Source organism: Grampus griseus (assembly GCF_964374135.1).
Source record: "Grampus griseus genome assembly, chromosome: 1".
Taxonomy (NCBI): Eukaryota; Metazoa; Chordata; class Mammalia; order Artiodactyla; family Delphinidae; genus Grampus; species Grampus griseus.
This window is the reverse complement of record NC_139017.1, coordinates 143766585-143793680: the sequence shown is the minus strand read 5'-3', so window position 1 is coordinate 143793680 and position 27096 is coordinate 143766585. Positions and strand designations below refer to the sequence as shown.

The 27096-nt window shown below is 38.6% G+C and overlaps 1 protein-coding gene across 1 annotated transcript in view; it reads right to left on the bottom strand.

Annotated features, from left to right (window-relative positions):
* Positions 1-27096, bottom strand: part of LOC309831147 (selection and upkeep of intraepithelial T-cells protein 1-like) — a gene marked incomplete at both ends in the record, with an annotated part of 41415 nt that overhangs the window by 13999 nt on the left and 320 nt on the right.

The window sequence follows — 27096 nt, the reverse complement described above, 5'->3', positions numbered from 1 at the left end:
AGATTATGTAAAGAACTCTTAAAACTCAGTAACAAAAATAACAAGTACACTATTCAAAAATGGGCAAAAGTTGAACAGGCATTTCTTCACAGAAGTTATACAAATAGCCAGTAAGCTCATGAAATGATGCTCACCATCACTAATCATTAAGATGCAAATCAAAAAACAATGACATACCACCTCATACCCATTAAGATAGCTACTGTAAAAATTTCAGAAAATAATTTTTTAAAAAAGGAAATGAATGTTGGCAAGGAAGTGGAGATACTGAAACGCTTGGGCACTGTTGGTAAGAATGTAAAATGGTACAGCTTCTGTGGAAAGCAGTATGGTGGCTCCCCCCAAAATTAAAAATAGAATTACCATAAAATCCAGCAATTTCACTTCTGGGAATATATCTGAATGAATTGAAAGCAGAATCTTGAAGAAATGTTTGAACACCTGTGTTCAAAACTGTATTATTCATAGTAGCTAAAGTATAGAAGCCACCCAAATGTCCACTGATGGAACAGTTAAGCAGAATATGGTATAGACATACAAAGCAATATTTTTCAGCCTTAAAAAAGAAGAAAATTCTGATATATGCTACAACATGGAGGAATCTTGAGGATTCTATGCTAAATAAAATAAGCCAGTGGTAAAAAGATAAGTACTATATGATTCCACTTATATGAAGTACCTAGAGTAGTCAAATTGAAGGACATAGAACATGGAATGGTGATTGCCAGGGGCTGGTGGGAGGAGGAAATGGGATTTATTGCTTAATGGGTATAAAGTTTCAGTTTCACAAGATGAAAGGAGTTCTGGAGATGGATAATGTTGATGGCTGCACAATAACATGAATGTACTGTAACTTAGAAATGATTAAGGTAATAAATTTTATGTTACAGTATTTTATCACAATTTTAAAAATTAGAGAAAAAGACTAAAGACTTTAGTCTAGCCTAAGTTAATTCAGTGTGTGGAATGATATGACAATTTCAAAGTTCACCTAACAAAAAGTTACTTTGTTTTTCATGGTAAAATTAAAATTCTAGTTGAATAAATAAAACTGTATAATGGAGAGGTCTCAAATTACAAAACTTATGCTCAGATAAATGTAATTCTCCCATTCATTTTATGCTTTCATCTTGTTATCAACCTCATTAGTCCCTTATTTGCAATTTATCCCATAAATTCTGGTACGATTATTAATAGTCTTTTAATAGTTTGTATTTCTATTTTTTTTAATTGATTGATTTTCTCTTGGACTAAGATTGGAATAGGAAAGGCTTTGAGGTATTTTTTGTTTTCCAATTTTCCAAGTTTTTACAATTTGTATATTTGTGTAGTAGTTTCTTTTTTATGGCTTTTTATCAGCCAATTTGTTCTCCCTTTCTTCTTCAGAGAATTTAGCAAGACTTTTATTTCAGGATTTACACAGAATCAAAAATGTAGCCAATACTCAATAAATGGTAGCTATAATCATTATGAATTTTAGACAAGCTCACTTGTCACTCTGTAGGTATTGGATTAGATGATGAGGTTGGCAAATATTTAGCTAGAGAGAGTATTTACTATATAAATAGTAGGTGACTGTTACTGTAACATAGTTGAGAAGTTGTGGTACACTCAAATGCATACATGACTCCATGGTATACTCATTTCGTAAGTATTCCACAAGGTCTTTAAAAGAATAAAAATAAAAACATCCAAAAATACTCAGTGCCTCCTGTTTGCCAGATATTGTGTCCAAGGTCAAACAGCCAGGACACAGTAGAACTAGGATTAAAATTCAAGATATGTATGCCTCAGTTCTGTGCTCTTTCCATAGTACCTGGCTCCCTCTTTTTAAAAAATCATACTTAAAAAAATCTCTCCCCCATTTCCCCATAAATTTTTCCACAAGGTATACATACCTTTTTATCTTCTGTCCACCAACAATTAGTAAGTAACCATGGATAACACACACACACACACACATGCATGCACACATACCATTCAACACACATTTTCCCACAATATGTACAACTTCTGTGTAGAAGTTTTCTTTGAAATCAAGACCTCAGACAATTTATTTACTAAGGAGAAGGGGAATTTACCCAGAACTGAAAAACTGTATCCTACTAAACAGGCTATAAAACCACACTTGCACAAAACTATAGAAATTGTCATTCACAATGAAAGCATTAACAAACAGATGTTAGGGTAAATCCAAGGTCTATAAGAGAATAAGAGACAGTACAGAGCTTAGAGTCTGAGAATCTGTTTTTGGAATCCCATCATGTGATCAGGGATAACATATTCTATCTTTGAGTCTGTTTCCTTATTTTTGTAGTAGGGATATAGATATCTACCTTACAGCCAAGTCTCTGTGTGCATGAAAGTACAGATCCTCAGGTCCTTTTCCAGACTTACTGAACTGGACCTCCTGAAATGGAGATGAAGGAAAGTCAAATATTTTCTTAGGAAACTAGATTCCTTAGGACAATGGATAAAGATACAACAATCCCTGGTAATATAAAAACATGGCAAGAGGAATGGAGGAGTAAGACATGGAGGAGTAAGACATGGAGATGGTGGAGGAGTAAGACGTGGAGATCACCTTCCTCCCCACAAGTACATCAGAAATACATCTACATGTGGAACTACTCCTACAGAACACTTACTGAACACTGGCAGAAGACATCAGACTTCCCAAAAGGCAAGAAACTCCCAACATACCTGGGTAGGGCAAAAGAAAAAAAGGAAAAACAGAGACAAAAGAATAGGGACGGGACTTGCACCTCTGGGAGGGAGCTGTGAGGGAGGAAAATTTCCACACACTAGGAAGCCCTTTCACTGGTGGAGAGAGGGGTGGGCAGGGGGATATCTTCGAGCCATGGAGGAGAGGGCAGCAACAGAGGTGCAGAGGGCAAAGTAGAGAGATTCCTGCACAGAGGATAGGTGCAGACCAGCATTCACCAGAGAGGCTTGTCTGCTCACCCACCGGGATGGATGGGGGCTGAGAGCTGAGGCTCGGGCTTCAGAGGTCAGACCCCAGGGAGAGGACTGGGGTTGGCTGCATGAACACAGCCTGAAGAGGGCTAGTGCGCCACAGCTAGCTGGGAGGGAGTCTGGGAAAAAGTCTGGAAACTGCCTAAGAGTCAAGAGACCATTGCTTAGGGGTGCGGGAGGAGAAGAGATTCAGAGCACTGCCTAAATGAGCTCCAGAAAAGGGCGTGAGCCGCAGCTATCAGTGTGGACACCAGAGACGGGCATGAAACGCTAAGGCTGCTGCTGCAGCCACCACAAATCTTGTGTGCAAGCACAGGTCATTATCCACACCTCCCCTCCGGGGAGCCTGTGCAGCCCAACACTGAGAAGGTACCATGATCCAGGGACAACTTCCCCGGGGGGAACACACGGCGCACCTCAGGTTGTTGCAACCTCACACTGGCCTCTGCTGCTGCAGGCGCGCCCCGCATTCCATACCCCTCCCTCCGCACAGGCCTGAGTGAGCCAGAGCCCCATAATCAGCTGCTCCTTTAACCCCCTCCTGTCTGGGTGAAGAACAGACGCCAGAGGGTGACCTACATGCCCAGGCAGGGCCAAATCCAAAGCTGGACCCCAGGAGCCGTGTGAACAAAGAAGAGAAAGGGAAAGTTCTTTGTGCAGACTCAGAAGCACTGGATTAAATCTCCACAAAAAACTTGATGTACCCTGCATTTGTGGAATACTTGAATAGACAATGAATCATCCCAAAATAGAGATGGTGGACATCGGGAGCAACTAGACTTGGGGTTTGCTTTCTGTGTCTTATTTGTTTCTGGTTTTACGTTTATCTTAATTTAGTATTTAGAGTTATTAACCATGGTAGATTTGTTTATTGATTTGGTTGCTCTCTTCCTTTTTTTTAATATACATTTTTTTTTTCTTTTTCTCTTTTTGTGAGTGTGTAGGTGTACGCTTCTTTGTGTGATTTTGTCTGTATATGTTTACTTTTACCATTTGTCCTAGTGTTCTGTCTGTTCGGGGTTTTTTTAGTATAATTTTTAGCACTTGTTATCATTGGTGGATTTGTTTATTTGTTTGGTTGTTGTCTTTTTTTTAAAATTACTGTTTTATTTTTTTACTTTAATAATATATATTTTTATTTTAATAAGTTTATTTTATTGTATTATTTTTTGCTCTCTTTCTATTTTTTCTCCCTCCTGTTCTGAGCTGTGTGGCTGACAGGGACTTGGTGCTCCAGCCGGGTGTCAGGCCAGTGCCTCTGAGGTGGGAGAGCCGAGTTCAGGACTGACCCATCATGGACCTCCTAGCCCCATGTAAAATCAATCAGCAAGAGCTCTCCCAGAGATCTCCATCTCAATGCTAAGACCCAACTCTACTAAACGACCAGCAAGTTACAGGGCTGTACAACCCAAGCCAAACAACTAGCAAGACAGGAACACAACCCCACACATTAGCAGAGAGGCTGCCTAAAATCATAATAAGGTCACAGACACTCAAAAACACACCACTGGACACGGTCCTGCCTACCAGAAAGACAAGATCCAGCATCAGAGGCACAAGTCCCCTCCACCAGGAAGCCTACACAATCAACTTTACCCACTGGGAGCAGACACCAAAAGCAACAGGAACTACGAACATGCAGCCTGTGAAAAGAAAACCCCAAACACAGTAAGTTAAGCAAAATGAGAAGACAGAGAAATACACAGCAGATGAAGGAGTAAGGAAAAGACCACCAGACCAAACAATTAAGAGGAAATAGGCAGTCTACCTGAAAAAGAATTCAGAATAATGATAGTAAAGATGATGCAAAATGTTGGAAACAGAATGGAGAAAATACAAGAAACATTTTAAAAGGACCTAGAAGAACTAAAGAGCAAACAAACAATGAAGAACAACACAATAAATGAAATTTAAAATGTTCTTGAAGGAAAAAATAGCAGAATAACTGAGGCAGAAGAACGGATAAGTGACCTGGAAGATAAAATAGTGGAAAAAACTACTGCAGAGCAGAATAAAGAAAAAAGAATGAAAAGAATTCAGGACAGCCTCAGAGACCTCTGGGACAACATTAAATGCACCAACATTCGAATTATAGGGGTCACAGAAAAAGAAGAGTAAAAGAGAGGGACATTGAAAATATTTGAAGAGATAATAGTTGAAAACTTCCATAGTATGGGAAAGGAAATAGTTAATCAAGTCCAGGAAGCACAGAGAGTCCCATACGGGATAAATCCAAGGACAAACACGCCAAGACACAAATTAATCAAACTATCAAAAAATAAATACAAGGAAAATATATTAAAAGCAGCAAGGGAAAAGCAACAAATAACATACAAGGGAAACACCATAAGGTTAAAAGCTGATCTTTCAGAAGAAACTCTGCAAGCCAGAGGATGTGGCAGGACACATTTAAAGTTATGAAAGGGAAAAACCTACAATCATGATTACTCTATGCAGCAAGAATCTCATTCAGGTTTGATGGAGACATTAAAACCTTTACAGAAAAGCAAAAGCTAAGAGAATTCAACACCATGAAACCAGCTTTACAACAACCGTTAAAGGAACTTCTCTAAGAGGAATCACAAGAGAAGGAAAATACCTACAATAACAAACACAAAACAATTAAGAAAATGGTAATAGAAACATACAAATCGATAATTACCTTAAATATAAATGGATTAAATGCTCCAACCAAAAGACATAGACTGCCTGAATGGATACAAAAACAAGATCCATATATATGCTGTCTACAAGGGACCGACTTCAGACCTAGGGACACATACAGACTGAAAATGATGGGACAGAAAAAGATATTCCATGCAAATGGAAATCAAAAGAAAGCTGGAGTAGCAATTCTCATATCAGACAAAATCACTTTAAAATAAAGCCTATTACAGGAGACAAAGAAGGACACTACATAATGATCAAGGGATCAATCCAAGAAGAAGATATAACAATTGTAAGTATTTATGCACCCAACATAGGAGTACCTCAGTACATAAGGCATATGCTAACAGCCATTAAAGGGGAAATTGAGAGTAACACAATCATAGTAGGGGACGTTAACACCCCACTTTCATCAATGGACAGATCATCCAAAATGAAAATTAAGGAAACACAAGTTTAAATGACACAATAAACAAGATGGACTTAAATGATAATTATAGGACATACCAACCAAAAACAACAGAATACACTTTCTTCTCAAGTGCTCATGGAACATTCTCCAGAATACCTCATATCTTGGGACACATATCAAGCATTACTAAATTTAAGAAAATTGAAATCATATCAAGTATCTTTTCCAACCACCACACTATGAGACAAGATATCAAATACAGGAAAAAATCTGTAAAAAATACAAACACATAGAGACTAAACAATACACTACTAAATAAACAGAGATCACTGAAGAAACCAAAGAGGAAATCAAAAAATACCTAGAAACAAATGACAATGAAAATACGAAGACCCAAAACCTATGGGATGCAGCAAAAGCAGTTCTAAGAGGGAAGTTTATAGCAATACAATCGTAACACAAGAAACAAGAAACATCTCAAATAAACAACCTAACCTTACACCTAAACCAATTAGAGAAAGAAGAAAAAAAAAGCCCACCAAAGATAGCAGAAGGAAAGAAATCATAAAGATCGGATCAGAAATAAATGAAAAGGAAATGAAGGAAACAATAGCAAAGTTCAATAAAACTAAAAACTGATTCTTTGAGAAGATAAACAAAATTGATAAACCATTAGCCAGACTCATCAAGAAAAAAAGGGATAAGACTCAAATCAACAGAATTAGAAATGAAAAATGAGAAGTAACAACTGACACTGCAGAAATACAGAGGATCATGAGAGATTACTACAAGCATTATGTACCAATAAAATTGATAACCTGGAAGAAATGGACAAATTCTTAGAAAAGCACACCCTTATGAGACTGAAAAAGGAAGAAATAAAAAAATAACCAGACCAATCACAAACACTGAAATTGAAACTGTGATTAAAAATCTTCCAACAAACAAAAGCCCAGAGCAGATGGCTTTACAGGCAAATTCAATCAAACATTTAGAGAAAAGCAAACACCTATCATTCTCAAACTCTTCCAAAATATAGCAGAGGGAGAAACACTCCAAAACTCATTCTATGAGGTCACCATCAACCTGACACCAAAACCAGACAAATATGTCTCAAAAAGAGAAAACTATAGGCCAATATCACTGATGAACATAGATGCAAACATCCTCAACCAAACACTAGCAAACAGAATCCAATAGCACATTAAAAGTATCATACACCATGATCAAGTGGGGTTTATCCCAGGAATGCAGGGACTCTTCAATATACACAAATCAGTCAATGTGATACACTATGTTAACAAATTGAAGGAGAAAAAAACATATGATAATCTCAATAGAGGCAGAAAAAGCTTTTGACAAAATTCAACATACATTTATGATAAAACCCCCCAGAAAGTAGGAATAGAGGGAACTTACCTCAACATAATAAAGGTGACATATGGCAAACATGGTTCTCAATGGTGAAAAAGTGAAAACCTTTCCACTAAGATCAGGAGCAAGACAAGATTTCCCACTCAGGAATAAGAAAAGATTGCCCACTCTCACCACTATTATTCAATATAATTTTGGAAGTTTTAGCCACAGCAATCAGAAAAGAAAAAGAAATAAAAGGAATCTAAATCAGAAAAGAAGTAAAACTGTCACTGTTTGCAGATGACATGATACTATACATAGAGAATCCTAAAGACTCTACCAGAAAACTACTAGAGCTAATCAGTGAATTTGATAAAGTAGCAGGATACAAAATTAATGCACAGAAATCTCTTGCATTCCTATACACTAATGATGAAAAATCTGAAAGTGAAATTAAGGAAACACTTCCATTTACCATTGCAACAAAAAGAATAGAATACCTAGGAATAAACCTGCCTAAGGAAACAAACGACATGTATGCAGAAAACTGTAAGAAACTGATGAAAGAAATTAAAGATGCTACAAAGAGATGGAGAGATATACCATGTTCTGGGATTGGAGAATCAACATTGTGAAAATGACTATACTACCCAAAGCAACCTACAGATTCAATGCAATCCCTATCAAAGCACCAATGGCAGTTTTCACAGAACTAGGACAAAAAATTGTACGGTTTGTACAGAAACACAAAAGACCCCGAATAGCCAAAGCAATCTTGAGAAAGAAAAACAGAGTTGGAGCAATGGGGGTCCCTAACTTTAGATTATACTACAAAGCTACAATAACAAAGAGAGTATTTTACTGGCACAAAAACAGAAATATAGATCAATGGAACAGGATAGAAAGCCCAGAGAAAAATCCATGCACATATGGTCACCTTATCTTTGATAAAGGAGGCAAGAATATACAATGGAGAAAAGACAGCCTCTTCAATAAGTGGTGCTAGGAAAACTGGACAGCTACATATACAAGAATGTGATTAGAACACCTAACACCATGCACAAAAATAAACTCAAAATGGTTAAAGCCCTAAATTTAAGACCAGACACTGTAAATCTCTTAGAGGAAAACATAGGCAGAACACTCTGTGACATAGATCACAGAAAGATCCTTTTTGACCCACCTCCTAGAGAAAGAGAAATAAAAATAAACGAATGGTACCTAATGAAACTTAAAAGCTTTTGCACAGCAAAGAAAACCATAAATAAGATGAAAAGACAACCTCAGAATGGGAGAAAATATTTGCAAATGAAGCAACTGACAATGGATTAATCTCCAGAATATACAAACAGCTCATGCAGCTCAATATCAAAAAGACAAAAAACCCAATCAAAAAATGGGCTGAAGACCTAAATAGACATTTCTCCAAAGAAGATATACAGATTGCCAACAAACGCATGAAAGGATGCTCAACATCAGTAATCATTAGAGAAATGCAAATCAAAACTACAATGAGGTATCTCCTCACACTTGTCAGAATGGCCATCATCAAAAGTTCTACAAACAATAAATGCTGGAGAGGGTGTGGAGAAAACAGAACCCTCTTGCACTGTTGGTAGGAATATAAATTGATACAGCCACTATAAAGAACAGTATGGAGGTTCCTTAAAAAATGAACTACCATATGACCCAGCAATCCCACTACTGGGCATATACCCTAAGAAAACCATAATTCAAGAAGAGTCATGTACCACAATGTTCATTGCAGCACTATTTACAATAGCCAGGACATGGAAGCAACCTAAGTGTCCATTGACAGACGAATGGATATAGAAGATGTAGCACATATATACAATGGAATATTAGCCATAATAAGAAACGAAATTGAATTATTTGTAGTGAGGCGGATGGACCTCGAATCTGTCATGCAGAGTGAAGTAAGTCAGAAAGAGAAAAACAAATACTGTCTGCTAACACATATATATGGAATATATATATATATATATATATATATATATATATATATATATATATATAAAGGTTCTGAAGGACCTAGGGGCAGAGAGAAATAAAGATGCAGACATAGAGAATCAACTTGAAGACACAGGGAGGGGGAAGGTAAGCTGGGACAAAGTGAGAGAGTGACATTGATATATATATATATACTATATATATATATATATATACTATATATATATATACTATATACTATACTATATATATATATATATACTATATACTATACTATATATATATATACTATATACTATACATATATATATGTATATATGTATATATATATACTATATACTATACATATATATATAGTGTGTATATATATATATATATATATATATATATATATATATATATATATATATACTACCAAATGTAAAATAGCTAGCTAGTGGGAAACAGCCGCATAGCACAGGAAAATCCTCTCAGTGCTTTTTGACCACCTAGAGGGATGGGATAGCGAGGGTGGGAGGCAGATGCAAGAGGGAGGGTATATGGGCATACATGTGTACGTATAGCTGATTCACTTTGTTATACAGCAGAAACTAACACAAATTATAAAGCAATTTTACTCCAATAAAGAGGTTAAAAAAAAAGAAATGAAATTGAGTTACTTATAGTGAGGTGGCTGCACCTATAGGCTGTCATATAGAGTGAAGTAAGTCAGAGAAAGACAAATACTGTATGCTAACACATATATATGGAACCTTAAAAAATAATTGGTTCTGAAGACCTAGGGGCAGCACAGGAATAAAGATGCAGATGTAGAGAATGGACTTGAGGACACAGGGAGGGGGAAGGGTAAGCTGGGATGAAGTGAGATAGTGGCATGGACATATATACACTACCAAATGTAAAATAGATAGCTAGTGGGAAACAGCCGCCTCGCACAGGGAGATCAACTCGGTGTTTGTGACCACCTAGAGGGGCGGGATAGGGAGGGTGGGAGGGAGGGAGATGCAAGAGGGGAGAGATATGGGAACATATGTATATGTATAACTGATTCACTTTGTTATAAAGCAGAAACTAACACACCATTGTAAAGCAATTATACTCCAATAAAGATGTTAAAAAAATAATAAAAAAAGAGTTAATAGTTAAGTACAAGTGCTCTTTCTCCTAAGCTTTTGACAGAAATGTTGCCTCTTGGTACTGACAAAGATTCTTTGCTTGATCAAACTTTAGTCAGGATCTTGAGCCTTTTCTAGGCCCATTTGTGCACATCCTTGTAAAATCCAGTTTTAGCAAGAACCCTGCTAAATCAGTTAACCAGAAACCCTCATCCTTGATATGTGATATCCTCAATATCTGATGAGGTTTCTCATTCTCCACCATCCCCAATATGATGTCTGATCACCCTGACCTGTCTTCATTCAGCAAAAATCCTGTTAGTTGGTTCAGCCAGAATCCCCCTTACTCCTGATGTTTCCTCTTAGAGATTTTCTATTCACTGACTTCCATCCTGCTCCTTGGTTATAAATTCTCACTTGCCCTTGTTATATTTGGAGTTGAGCCCAGTCTTTCTCCTTCCCTTTAAAATTCCATTCCATCCTACTGGATGGCCCTGAATAAACTCTGTCTCACCATCCTTAAGAATTGTCACTGAATATTTTTTCTCTAACAGTACCATGGTGGTTTCCTTGGAGAGAGAGTTTGGAACTTAATCCCAGCAGTCTTCAATATTTTGCTTACATATCCTCTAAAAGGATTTGAGTAACTCTATGATCCCTTAATCATCTATATTAATATCTAAAATTTTATACAAGTTAAAATACTTGCAAGAGGTATAATTTTTAGACTTTTATAAGTATTGATATTTTAAAATAAGGCTTCCCCAGAAGATTTTATATCAATATGAATATGTTAGTTTTGAAAATTTTTTATTTATAACCCTATTATAACTTTCTGCAACAAAATTATAAATTAGTTTTATACTTATGACCATAAGATTAAAAATTCTCCTGTATTAATTTATTATAATTTTTATCAGAACACAGTTGATAAAACATTGCAAATATATTATCAATTTTGATAAATATTGATAATATCAAACATAGAAAGTAAAATTTATTAGAAACATACCTTTCAATAAGATGACTAGACTGTTTTTAAAAATAAATTTATCCTTGGATTAATATTATTTATGGCTAGAATGAAACAGGGTTTGGCAACAATTCTGTATGTATCTGTGTAAGCTTAGCTAGACCAAGTTATTTGGTGAAACACCAGTTTAGATGTTGACGTGAAGGTATTTTTTAGATGTGATTAATATTTAAATCAGTAGACTTTAAGAAAAGTAGAATACCCTCTACATTGTAGGTGGACCTTATCCAATCGTTGAAGAGCTTAAGAACAAAAACTAAGGTTTCGCAAAGAAGAAGCAATTCTGGCTCATGGCTGTAACGTAGAAACCCTGCTTCTCTTTCCAGTTTGCTGACCTGTCCTGCAGATTTTGGATTCAAGACGGCAGTATCAACTCTCCCCTGGACCTGCAGCCTGCTGGCCTGCCTCACAGATTTTGAACTTGCCAGTCCCATGACTCATGGAAATCTCATGACTCAATTCCTCTAATATATATATTTATATACATATATTCATATATATATTTGAATAGATGACAGATAGATAGACTGACCAATACATATCAAAAATGGAAATTAATATAATTACCTCTCCTTGACCCAAATAATAGAGGGATTGGGAACACCTTTCTGTCCCTGTATTAAGTAATACTGAGATCACATAAAAATAGCTATGTGCTCAAGGAAATCTTTGCTCCTAAAATTAAGACAATGAACCCACAAAGATAGTTTACTTATCAAGACTAACAACTTTTTCATCAAGACTTCAAGACTCTTACCTCACTGTTCCCATCACTCCAGAGTTCTTCTCAAACCTCACCGTTTATCACCAGGAAAGACCCACCTTAAAATCACTGAACCCAAAAGCTAAAACCCTAGAAATAACCTTGCTTCATTTGCTGGGTTAGCAGTTTCTCTCTCTGTTGGTCATTTGGGAACCTGACAATGACATCTCTTACTGTATATTTACAGATATAAATGCTGATAAAAGTTTCTGAGAAATGAGCAATATCTCTCAGTTTCTAAAACTCTGCTGGAGGAGATAAACTAAGCCAGAAGTTATTTCTTCAAAAAGATACAATTGACAAACCTTAGACAATACTGATCAGGAAAAAAAAGTAAGTACGAATCCACAATACTAAGAATGAAAATCACAATTTAATTGCAAAATCAGAGAAAAAAAATAAAGATAATAAGATTGAAACAATGATTACATACCAATATATTTTAAAATAGATAAAATGAGAAAATTCATAAGCAAGAATCAGCACATTATGGCAGAGACCACACATTTTTCAAGAATATTTGTTATCCTTTTCTTCTATCTTATTAAAACCTTTGATTTTTTAGGTGAATTTTTAGGTGAATATATAGCCAAATGGAATATAAACTACATTGTTCAGCATCCCTTGTAGCCCTGCAGACTGAGGAGACTAAGTCCCGGCCAATTAAACATAAGCGTTAATGATGGTCCTGCTCCAAGGAAGTATCTACAGAGAGAGGATGTGTTCACTCTACTTTGGTTTGGGTACTTTCATGAACCACAAGTTGGAACCCATATATTGAGAATGGAAAAAACAAAACTGAAGACATTCCTGGTGATTGTGGAATGGACTTCCTGCATTAGTGAGAGAAAATAAAGAAATTGCCGTCTTGTCTAAGCCATGATTACTTAGAGTTTGCTGTCTTCTGTGTCTGACCCAATCCTAGAAAAACCCAAAATTGATGAATTGGATTTCATCAGAATTTAAAACTTCTTATCAACAACACCATTAAGAAAAGACTTCATGGAAAAGACTTCAACCAGAAGAAAATATGTGCAACACACACATCTGGCAAAGGGTTTATATTCAGAATATATAAATAACTTTTACAACTCAATAATAATTTTTAAGACAACCCAATTTAGAAAGATATAAACAAGTACTTCAAAAAAGAAGATGTATGAATGGCCAATAAGTACTCTAAAATGTGAGCAACGTTACTAGGTATTAGGGAATTGCAAAGTAAAACTATACCAAGATTTCACCTCAGAGTCACTGAAATAGCTAAAATGAAAACACTGACAACACGATACGTAGCCGAGGATGTGAGAACTGGAACTCCCATACACTGCTGTTGTGTCTAAGATTTGAAGTTTCTTATAAAGTATACATCTCCCCAATGACCCCAAAATTCTACTCTCAGGCATTAATCCAAGAGAAATGAAAACATATCCACAAATCTCTTTGTATAAGAATGTTCATAGTAGGTATATGGTCAGGCCACTCGATGGCTGTGCTCTTGCTCTCTGTACATCCGCTGCTCCATCAGGTCCTGCTTCACCTACACACTACTCACATGACTGACTTTCTTACATACTTTCCCACGCCCCAGCTAATGATTGTTCTAGCTTTAGATCAGAACTCTCCACTATGCTTATCAAAGGAGTGGTTAGGGGCATGCCCCTCTGCTGGTTTCCCTGGTAACCAATGAGCCCACCTGCTATCAATTCCCCCTATAACTGGTAATCTCCCCCTGCCCCCCGGGAGCGAAGACTGCCCTGCCGTCCACAGCACATGGTGGGGTGTGGCTCCAGGACCTTGCTTCAGACGTGTAAGCTCCCCCATCTATTAAACCACTGATGTGTCTGTTGCTGACTCCAGGCTCTTTCTTCAGTCTTGAAGCTGGGCAAGTACAGACCTTGCAGGCCTGCAGAACGCAAACCAACAGTAATCTTATTCGTAATAGACAAAAACTAGGAATATTCCAGGTGCCCATCAACAAGCAAATGTGGTGTATTCTGACAATGGAATACTACTCAGCAGCAACAAAGAAAAACTAATGATACTTGCAGCAATGTGGGTGAATGTCAAAACATTATGCTAGGGCTTCCCCAGTGGCGCAGTGGTTGAGAGTCCTCCTGTCGATGCAGGGGACGCGGGTTCGTGCCCCGGTCCGGGAGGATCCCGCGTGCCGCGGAGCGGCTGGGCCCGTGAGCCATGGTTGCTGAGCCTGCGCGTCCGGAGCCTGTGCTCCGCAACGGGAAGAGGCCACAGCAGTGAGCGGCCTGCGTACTGGAAAAAAAAACAACAAAAAACATTATGCTAAATAAAAGAGGCAAGACACCAGAAAATATGTACAGTATGAGTCCATGTGTATGAACTTCTAGAACAGGCAAAGCTGATCTACGTTGTAAAATGGTAGAGTGGTAGTCACTGGAGGAGTGAGGGGTTGATTAGAAAGGGTAAGAGAACTCTCTAGGATAATGGAAATGTGCTATAGGACACAATTAACAGACATATGCATTTTTCAAAATTCACTGAACTGCACATTTTTTTTGTCTACTTGTTTCACTGTAGTATGAAATTATACCTTGATTATAAACACAGGAATGATTCTACTGATTACCCCCATTTTTCAGAGGTGGGGAAAGATAAATTAGTTGATAATCAGTTGGCTCAGAATAGGAATTTTTCCACTTCTCACTAATTTTTTCTTTCCCTTGGGGATATTTACCTGTCTCTATGTTACATTAGAATTTCCTTGACAATTACCAGAGCCCATTCCTGAGGTATGAGTGGGAAAGATACAAAGGATAAAGGTGAAAATATTGACTAGGGGAAAGCTTAGAGAATTTTGTTTTTGAACATTGGCCAGAAGCAATAGTAAAACATGATAGGTTGTTCACGTATGAAAAGATTCTCAATAAAGAAAATCCCAAGGAATTGCAAAAATAAAACAGAACAAAAAACTCCTGGAACTGATAAGCAGCTATAGCAAGGTTGTAGGATACATGGTTAATATACAGAAGTCAATTGCTTTTGATTCTATCTTTGCAATTTCCTGTGAATATGTAATTATTTAAAAATTCTTAAGTGGAAAAATGTATCTACTCTCATAAACTACAAATATCTGTAACCTTGCCTACTTTTTATAAATTAAAAGCTGATACTTCATTGAATGACATCAAGAATTGCTGCTCCACCCTATGAGATTTATTGATGGGACGTAAGCCAAGAAATACACAAAGATATCTGAAAAATAAGATAATTTAATTTAAAATTAATTTATACCAAAACGCACACATCTGCAGCCCCACCTCTCAAAGAAAATTACTAATAATGTAAGTAGCTTTTGGCAGGAAAGAACTTTTTGCAGGAAAGAGCTCTCTACGGGAGGCCTCTTTGTCTTGTCACTAACCTTAAACCAGGCACCCCCATCTCCAGCTCTAGCACACGTTTCACATCTTTTGATTACACAATATCTTGTCTAATCTGTTGGTTCTTTCTGTAGCTCAAAGAAGTAGAAATGAAGAATAAATAATCAACAGATGACCAGATCTCTTCCCTAGCTTCCCATTCAGTAACCTGGTGAACAAACTGTATGAACAAGACAGCATCTAAAGAAAAAGTGCAAGATATCAACAAGCCTGCACACAGTGGGGGATGGAGACTACACTGACCCCCTATCTCAATGATGAACTGAGATTACTTCCCTTTTTCCCTTTAAAAACTTTCATGGGTGAGCAGGATCTTCGGGGGTGGTTTTGGGGGGACACTGAGTCCACCATCTCCTCAGATTGGTGGCATTCTGATTAAAAGCAACTTTCCTTTCTACCAACAACTACTTCTCGGGTATTGATGTACCAGCAGCAAGAAGCCAGTCCTGATTCGGTATCTGTAACGTTTTGGTATATTTTCATCCAGTATTGCGTGTGTGCTAAAAAATGAGTGCTTACAAACTTTAGCATGCATGAGAATCACCTAGAGAATTTGTTAAAACACAAACCACTGGGCTCCACACACAGAGTTTCTGATTCAGTAGATCTAGGTAGAGTCCAAGAATCTGCATTTCCGAGAAGTTCCCAGGTAACGTTGATACTATTGATTATAGAGACTATACGTTTAGTATAAGTGATAAACACCATAATTATATTCTCCTAAATAAAACTAAACTAAGTGAGAAATAAAAGATTAAGGCAGATTGTGCATTAAAATGTCAACTTTATAAATCATTGGTATAAAATAAAGTTAGCATGTGTGAATGGGTGGGTGGACAATCTAATGATGAATTCCGGTATTGGGCTGATTTATCTGCCCAATTACAGGCAGTGATAGCCTGCTTCCATTGAGACAGAGACTTAAGTGCTAAACTTGCTTCATGGCTGAAAGCAATTGAGAACACTTGTTTCCTGGGGTTTGCCTATTCCTTAGATAGATGGGAAGAAGTTTCAGGAAGACACATCTCAGTTCCTGATCCCATCACGGAAGCATGGTGAGTAGTAAGTGAGGAGGTAGAGAGAGGCCACGGGTATTACTCTAGTAACAGAAAAAGCTGCTTTCACAAGGAAGTAAACCTCAGCTGTTGGGAGAATTACAGCCCTTACAACCACCACTGCCATCCCTCCTGCCCTCCCCCAATACTGTTAAACACTTAAGTCTTTCCAGTGGCCCATTGTTGTCAATAGGTTATAAGGATATCCGCGTACATCAACTGGTATATCTGCGTCTCTGGTTATTTGGCTAGGAATAATTCCTAGAAGTGTGAAATTACTGGGTAGTAATTTAAGGCTTTTCATACATATTGTCCAGTTGTCTTCCAGAAAGGATGCAGAGATTTACACTTCTGCCACCACTACTCATGGCACAGTACTGCAGTGTAAGCAAGAAATAAACCTCTGTGTGTCAAACCAGTGAGATGAGAGTGGTGTTCAGTGATTTAGAAACATTATTTTGATGTATACTCACAGCTGCCCAGTGAAATGGAAACTATTATTAATACCACTTTACAGTGGCAAAAACAGGTTTTCAAACAGGATTGTTTGAAATCACACAGCTGGTAAGTAGCTGAGTGGACGCTCAAATTTAGTTTCCGCTGACTCCACTCATCATGCTTTGGATCACAATTGGGTTGAAAAGAAATTTACAGAGATTACATCATGGCTTGAAGTCACGTGAGGTATAAGAGGCATAGGTTATATAAGAATCTTGCTGGTGAAGAGTCCCAGATCCTTTAGGGCTCTATGTGTTTAACCACTTATCATCTACTCATTAAGATTAAATTCCTGGGACCCAGGGTAGCCTGGCAAGGGAGAACATAGTCATTGGCAAAGTAGATGGCTCCTTAGGACAGCCTGGAAAAAGTCCTCCCTCCCCCTTTGCATGACACTCCAAAAGCCTTCCCACCTCCCCCACCTACTCCTTGGCCCTTTGCCAATGCCTAAGCCTTCCCAGCCATGATTTAAGGTTTCCCTCCCACCCCACCCTGAGAAATTAAAAGGGAATGGAAGATCAATATGACATACTTTCCTAGAAGCGAGATCTGATAGACAGCATGAAAGTCTTTCACTCTAGAAAGAAAGTTCAGTCGTTCTTTCAATAATTAGTTATTGACTGTGTGTCTGGCATTATGCTAGGGTAATATGATGAGCAGAATCAGGCCAATCCCTCCTTTGTGTAGTTTATGGGAAGAATATGAATCTGTGAGAACACAAAGCAAGGGGTGTGGACAGGAAAGTTCACTGGACAAAAGCAGCAGCATGTGCAAAAGCCCCGCAGTGGAAGGCCATAGCATGCTGCCAGGAAAGAAAAGACTACAGTGAGTGGAGCGCGAAAAGGAGGGAGATTTGGGGCAAATGAAGCTGCAGGGTAAACCACGTAGGCACCAGTGAACTGTGCTGACATTCCTGGAAAAACACTGGTAGGTTCTAAGCAGAGAGTGGGTTGCATGACCTGCTCAGAGTTACATTTGAAAAGGTCCTTCTGGCTTTAGTGTGGAGAACGGATTGGAGGAGGGAGGAAAGGCCAGGTCAGTGGAACTGCAAGCACTTAAGTCACTTAAAAACACTCCCTCTGGCCTGCGCCAGGACACACCCTTCGGCAGGACATAGCTGAGGTGAGGACTTGACCTCACACTCAAACAGCTCTAGGTCTTTCCCTCTGTCCACGTGTGTCTTTGGCCCATCTGCTGCTGCTTTGGGGAGACAACCCTTGGGACTGAGCCTGATATATAAACCCTGGCTTTCATAATCGTCTGTTCATTTCTCTAAGCAGCGATCTGCCTTTAGGGAGAAAATAGTACAGGACAATCACCTCCCACCAACACGCCCCCATCACATTTTTATTTATTTATTTATTTATTTATTTATTTATTTATTTATTTATTTATTTTTTTTTTTGCGGTATGCGGGCCTCTCACTGTTGTGGCCTCTCCCGTCGCGGAGCACAGGCTCCAGACGCGCAGGCTCGGCAGCCATGGCTCATGGGCCCAGCCGCTCCGCGGCATGTGGGATCTTCCCGGACCGGGGCACGAACCCGTGTCCCCTGCATCAGCAGGCGGACTCTCAACCACTGTGCCACCAGGGAAGTCCACATTTTATTTTTTTAACTTAAAAATCCTAAACCAGTTTTTAAAGAAACATTCTATATTTCCAGCAGAAAAGCCAGGCTACCACTGGGTTTATTCACAGCCAGGACTCCACTTCACACCATAAGTCACTATAGATTTTGTAGTCCCCATTTAAGTAGCAAGTGTAAAAGTGATTCTATCGGCTCTGATGTGGGGAATGTATGACCATAGAGAGCAGTGGTTTATTCACTATAAAATCCCTACAGCAAGCACTAAAAAAGTTTGACTGAGACTGACATTACCAAATCAAACATTCCTTTCCTTTTCCACTTGGTTTTCCTGAGGCTAAATGCTACACTTTATGGCTCTCATAATTAAATACAGTCTTGATAGAGTCAAATCAATTACAGAAGACAATAACTTCTTGGCTTTTGATTCTCTGAATAGCAATTTAGTTCTCTTTACCAAATAGGATAACCTTTAGCCAATGTCTTTATTTAGATCATGCAGTACATTTGTTAGGAACATGGCCAAGAATAGAGTTGAATGGTTAAGTCGCTAGAGACCTGCCTCTAGGTTGTCATAGTAGCATCAACTATCACAAGTCCACCAAACATACCATCGTGTCTCCAAGAGATTATGGAAAATGTCTTTTTGAAATCCCAACATGAAAAACTTTGTCTGCTGATCCCACCACATATTTGATGCCAAAGAACTTGTTCCATCAATAGATTCTCTTACGTCTGTTGAAAATACAGGCAAAAAAGTGAGCCTAACACGACTTGAACTTAATGGTTCCCGTCATTCCCCATGTTTCTCTCCCAGTATCCACAGTTCATCTTTAAGAAGCTGGGAGTCTCCTTTGATGTTTAAGTGTACAAGGGTGTATGCTTGCACTCCATGAATTTACCCACCTCGAAGGGAGACACCCACTCCTCCGCCCTTGCTGCCCTTCACCCTGGGCTCCACATCCCTCCAGCCCTGTTGGGGGCTCTCTAGTCTCCCTCCCAGACCAGTGGTTTTAGATGATGTTGTTCCATGGACCACACCCTCTCAATTACCCCATAAGCACAGACTCCTCTAGTCAGGGACCAATCCCCTCTTCTTGGACTCAGCCAAACCTGTTACAAAGGAGAGGCCAAACCCAAATTTTGGTTAATTACAATGTTAACGAGCAGAAAAAGCCCTCAAGATTTCTTGCCTCACTGATTAATGCTATCCTTTTGCTTGGACTCTGTCTTCTCTCCTTTTCTACTAAAACCCTACTTATTCTTCCTGCTAGCTGAAACCCAAACTCCTTTAGAAAGCTTGACTAGTACCTCACTCAATGTGATGTAGTCCTCTTTTAAGTTCCTCATAAGCATTATACAAAGATTTTAGAGTAAGACATCCATCTAGGTTGGCATCTAAATTGTCATAAATAAACCATTTGGTCACTCTGCACCTTGGTTTCCTCATCTGCAAAATCTCATAGGGATGCCCTGAGACCTAAATCACACTATAAAGTGTTTTGCCCCTGGTTAGGCACTCAGAAGTGGAAGCAACCATCAGTATGATTTATATCTCTTACTGTAGTAATTAGGCTTATATTATAGTGTTTATGAATTCATCATTGCTTCCTCGCCCACTTCCCACCCCTCCTCCACTGTGAGCTCCTTGGGAGACAACGTCACTAATGAATCTTAGCTCAGCCTCAGAAAGAGGCTGGGATGGAGAGTGTTCATTCATTCCTAGATAAACTGGAGTTGTCTGGAATTCTGTGTTGTCCAATCCAGAACCCTCTACCCATATGTAGCTAAATATTTATATTCAAATTAATTACCATTAACTTAAGTTAAAATTTTTATTCCTCAGTTGTACTAGTCACATTTCAACTGTTCAATAGCCCTATGTGGTTAATAGCTACCATTTTGGACAGCACAGATTTGGAATATTTCCATTATAGCTGAAAGTTCTATTGGAACACACTAGTCTAAATGCTAAATACAGAGACATATTGTCAAACAGCAGCTCAGATTTCCAGCTGCCCACACAATCTCCACCGATGCTAAACACTGCAGGCAGATGGGGTCACACATAAGATAGTGTATGAAGTGCCACCAAAGGCTTTACTACTCATCACTAAAGGTAAACTACAGTGGAAGATGCTGAAATCTGCTCTATTGCCCCAGCTTGTGTCCAACTCTTGATATTGCACATTTAAAGTAAGTGATTCATAGTGATAAACGCCTACATTAAGAGAAAAGATCTCAAATAAAGAATCTAACGTTATACCTCAAGTAACTAGAAAAAGAAGAACAAAATAAGCCCAAAGTTATTAGAAGGAAGGAAATAACAAAGATTAGAGCAGAAATAAATGAAATAGAGACTAGAAATGCAATAGAAAAATCAACAAAACTGAGAGTTGGCTTTTTGAAAAGATAACAGAATTGACAAATCTTTAGCTAGGATAACTAAGAAAAAGGGAGAGAAGACTCAAATAAATAACATCATAAGTGAAAGAGGAAGCATTACCACAGATACCACAGAAATATAAAGATCATAAGAGGCTTCTATGAACAATTATATGCTAACAAATTGGATAACCTAGAAGAAATGAATAAACTCCTAGAAACATATAACCTACAAAGCCTGAATAAGGAAGAAATCAAAAAATTAGAACAGACCAATAATGAGTAAGGAGATTGAATCAATAATCAAAAATCTCCCAACAAAGAAAGCAGCAGAATCAAATGACTTCACTGGTGAATTCTACCAAATATTTAAAGAAGAATTACTACCAATCCTTCTCAAACTCTTCCCAAAAATCAAAGAGAAAGGGACACTTCCAGACTGATTTTTCAAGGCTTGCTTTACTCTAATACCAGAGCCAGATGAGGTCATTACAATAACAGAAAATTACAGGCTGATATCCCTGATGAACATAAATGCAAAAATTCTCAACAAAATACTAGCAAACCAAATTCAAAAGCACATTTAAAGGATCACACACCATGATCAAGTGGGATTTATCCCTGGGATGCAAGGATGATCCAATATATGCAAATTAATAAAAGTGATCCATTACATTAACAAAATAAAGGATAAAAATTATATGATTATCTCAATAGGTGCAGGAAAAGCATTTGACTAAATTCAACACCCTTTCATAATAAAAAAAAACCTCTCAGGCTTCCCTGGTGGCACAGTGGTTGAGAGTCCACCTGCTGATGCAGGGAACACGGGTTCGTGCCCCGGTCTGGGAAGATCCCACATGCTGCGGAGTGGCTGGGCCCATGAGCCATGGCTGCTGAGCCTGCATGTCCGGAGCCTGTGCTCCACAACAGGAGAGGCCACAACAGTGAGAGGCCCACGTACCGTAAAAATAAAATAAAATAAATAAATAAAGAAATAAATAAAAACCTCTCAACAAATCAAGTCTAGATAAAAATGTACCTCAACATCCTTTTGTGATAAAAATTCTCAACAAGTTAAATATAAATGAAATGCACCTCAAAAAATCAGGTAAAGATGAAATGTATTGTACCTTAACATAATAAAGACCTTGAACTTAGCCCACAGCTAACAGAAGTATTCAACAGTGAAAAGCTCAAAGCTTTTCCTCTAAGATTAGGAACAAGACAGGGATGTCGACTCTCACCACTTCTACTCAACATAGTACTGGAGTCCTAGCCAGAGCAGCTAGACAGGAAAAAGAAATAAAAGACATCCAAATCAGAAAGGAAGAAGTAAAATGCCTCTGTTTGCAGATAACATGATCTTATGTATGGAAAACCCTATAGACTCCACCAAAAAATTGTTAGAATAATAGATGCATTTTGTAGAGTTTCAGGTTACAAAGTCAACATACAAAAATCCATTGCATTTCTCTACACTAAAAACGAACTATCTGAAAAAATAAATTAAGAATAAATCCCATTTATAATAGTATCAAAAAGAATAAAATACTTAGGAATAAACTTAACCAAAGATGTGAAAGATCTGTACACTGGAAACTATAAAACGTTGACAGAAGAAATTGTAGAAGACACAAATGGGAAAATATGCCATGTTAATAGATTGGAAGAATTAATATTGTTAAAATGTCCATACTACCCAAAGCAGTCTCTAGATTAAATGCAATTGCTATAAAAATTCTAATGGTATTTTTCACAGAAATTTTAAGAGTCCTAAAATTCATATGGAACCACAAAAGAGCCCAAATAGTTAAAGTTTTGTTCTTGAGCAAGAAGAACAAAACTGGAGGTATCACACATCCTGATTTCAAACCATACTACAAAGCTAGAGTAATGAAACAGTGTGGTATTGACATTAAAACAGACACACAAATCAATGGAACAGAAGAAGGAGCCCAGAAATAAACCCACACATATACAGTCAATTAATTTTTGACAAACACCAAGAACACAAGTGGGGAAAGGATAGTCTCTTCAACAGACGGTGTTTGGAAAATTGGATATTCACATGCAAAAAAGTGAAATTGGACCCTTATCTTACATCATGCCCCTCCCAAATCAGTTCAAAATTGGTTAAAGCCTTAAAGGAAAGATTTAAAATTGTAAAACTCTAGAAGAAAACAGAGACAATCTCCTTGACATTTGTCTTGGCAATTTTTGAATCTTGTTGCCCAAAGCACAGGCAATGGGTCTTCCCTGGTGGCGCAGTGGTTGAGAGTCCACCTGCCAATGCAGGGGACACGGGTTTGTGCCCTGGTCTGGGAAGAGCCCACATGCCGCGGAGCGGTTGGGCCTGTGAGCCATGGCCGCTGAGCCTGCGCGTCCGGAGCCTGTGCTCCGCAATGGGAGAGGCCACAACAGTGAGAGGACTGTGTACCGCAAAAAAAAAAAAAAGCACAGGCAATGAAAGCAAAAATAAATAATCAGGATTATATCAAAACTATTATATTCATTAAAGGGTTAATATACAAAATACGTAAGGAAACCTTACAACCCAATAGCAAAAAACAAAAAAAAACAAAACAAAAAACCCCCCAAAAACCCAATTTAAAAAAGGGGAAAAGACCTCAATAGACATTTCCTTCCCCCCTCCCCCCCAAAATGGGCAAAGTACCTGAACAGACATTTTTCCAAAAAAGACATACAAAGGCCAACAGGTTTATGAAAAGATACTCAACATCACTGATCGGAGAAATGCAAATGAAAGCCACAATGAGATATCACATTACACCTGATGGGATGTCTATTGACAAAAAGACATGAGATGGTGTTGTTGAAGATGTTGAGGATATACACCGTTAGTGGGAATGTAAATTGGTACAACCATTATGGAAAACAGTGTTGAGGTACCTCAAAAAATTAAAATTAGAGCTCCCATGTGACCTAGCAATGCTACTTTGGGTATATATCTGAAGGAAACAAAATCAGTATCTCAAAAAGATATCTGCACTCCCGTGTTCCCTGCAGCATTATTCACAATAGCCAAGATATGGAAACAACCTAAGTGTCCATCAATTGATGAATGGGTAAAGAAAATGTGATATATAGATACACACACACACACAGAAACACACACACGGGAATATTGTTCTTCAAGAAAGAAGGGACTCCTACCATTTGTGACAACATGGATGAACTTGAAGGGCATTATGTTCAGTGTAATAAGCCATACAGAGAAAGACAAGTACCATATGTTATCACTTGTATGTGGAACCAAAAAGAAGTTGAACTCATAGAAATAGAGAATAGAATGGTGGTTCCCAGAGACTGGGGGATGGAGGAAATGGAGAGAGGTTTGTCAAGGCTACACACTTTCAGTTGTAAGATGCATGAGTTCTGAGTGTCTAACATAAAGTATGATGACTATAGCTAATAATACTGTGTTGTATACCTGAAGTTTGCTAAGAGAGTAGATATTAAGTGTTCTCACCAAAACAAAAGGGTAACTATGTGAGGTGATAGATGTGTTAATTAACTGGATTGTGGGACTAATTTCACAATGTATACGTATATGAAATCATTGTGCTGTACACTTTAAATATAGTACAAGTTTACTTGTCAATTATACATCAATAAAGTTGGGGGGGAAAGTACGACTAATTCTTGCAAGTCCACAGCCCCACAGAATCTGTAAAGGAAGCAATAATGTGGGCTTACACAAAGCGACTTCTTAAATGCAGCAGACTCTGAATACTTCCTTTCCATGTCAAGGGCTAATGAAACACACACATGAATCTCTCCATCCTCCGGACTCACATCTCACTTAAGTCAGGATAGTCATGGGCGTTCACCAGGCATTTTACACTTGACTACCTCATACAGCCTCTAGTCCTCATAACAGTCTCGAAGGCTGCAGGATTATCTTTACTAGATTAGAAAAGACAGACTTGGAGAGGGAAAAGCAATTTGCCAAGGTCACACAGTAAGATGAGGATTAGAGAATCAAACCCAGGCTTGACTGACTCCAAACACCTGGCTCTCTCTCTGGCTCCAGTTCTAGCTGAAACTTCCTGTGGGAAGGGCTCTGATCTCCACCTTCTTCAGAACCAAGACAATTGCAGCCTGGAACTAGGAGGTGCAAATTCCTGGAGTTTAGCACAGATAGCACCTGTCTTTGTCCAATATCCACTTGCAAAATGATAACAAGCTGGGGCTTCCCTCGTGGCGCAGTGGTTGAGAGTCCGCCTGCCGATGCAGGGGACACGGGTTCGTGCCCCGGTCCGGGAAGATCCCACATGCCACGGAGCAGCTGGGCCCGTGAGCCATGGCCTCTGGGCCTGCGCGTCTGGAGCCTGTGCTCCGCAACGAGAGGCCACAACAGTGAGAGGCCCGCGTACCGCAATAAAAAAAAAAAAAAATGATAACAAGCTGTTGTAGACAGATGGACTGAGAGTCTCTGAGATTCAGAGAGAATGTGTGCTGTCAAAGGTTAGAGAGGGTCAGAAAAAGACCTCCACATAGAGATTTATAATTTTAGAGATTTATAGAAAGTAGCATTTCAAGGAGTTTCAGAATATTTCAGTGACATAGTTGGTGTCCCAAAAGTATCAGAGAGATACAGAAAACTATAGATATTTGCATATTTCAGAGATATGTTGGGAGACTTGATCAGAGAATGTGAAAAAAAAAATCAGAGCAAGATTGAAAGACTTTTCTGACACACTGGCTCCTATGTGCCAGCGATGTCTCAGAGAACTTTTGACATATTACTGCAATTGAAAAGCCCCGTGAACCCCTCATCTATCTACAGATATTGTGTGTGGAAGTTTAGCTCTGATTATAACATGGGTGTGGAGGGAGTGAAGAAAGGATAGTCACCTACTGGATTCTCTGCCCAGAGGGACGGTGAAATGGAAGATGCTAAAATTTGTCCTATGTCTTCCCCCTGTGGCCATCCATTGTACTGCACATTCTGAAAAGTATGATCTTTCAGGGCCCCAGTCCCAGACCCGCCAGGGTCCAAATTACCTGCTCTACAAGTCTAGGCCTTAAAAGATAATTCACACATGAATATCTTCCTCCTCTGAATTCCTATCTCAGTTTAAGTAGTTATAGTTGTGTGCATTCACCCTGCTTTTGACACTTAACCACCAACAGAGCATTTCCCATGGACCCAGTAGTGAGCAAAGTGTTTTCTATTCTCTCCTTTAATATTCACAACAAGCAAGCCAGGTACCCTGAGCACTTGCCTACAGTCACACAGTTAATAAGCTGAAGTGTTGTCATTCAAACCTACCTCTGTCTTACTTCAAGTCCCTCATTCTTTTCTCTGTTTCCACCTCTAATCTCTCAGCTGAATTCCCTTAAAGGAAGGCATCCAGGCTCCCCTTTATTTCTGCCAGTCACAGGCCAAGCACAGGGTCGGATAGACAGTATAAATTTGGTGAATGCTGATAGTTTAAATCTAATTGACGGACTTCCCAGGTGGCGCAGTGGTTAAGAATCCGCCTGCCAGTGCAGGGGACAGGTGTTCGAGCCCTGGTCCGGGAAGATCCCACATGCCGCGGAGCAACTAAGCCTGTGTGCCACAACTACTGAGCCTGCGCTCTAGAGCCCGTGAGCCACAACTACTGAAACCCGCAACAAGAGAAGCCACCTCGATGAGAAGCCCGTGCACCACAACTAGAGAAAAGCCCACGTGCAGCAATGAAGACCCAATGCAGCCAAAATTAAATAAATAAATAAATATTTTTAAAAAACAAAAACTAATTGATGATCGATTGATCGATCATTTATTGATCATTATTGATCAATGCCTAATTGGGGTCAGTGACTGCTTAGAAAGCCATCCTAAGACAAGCCA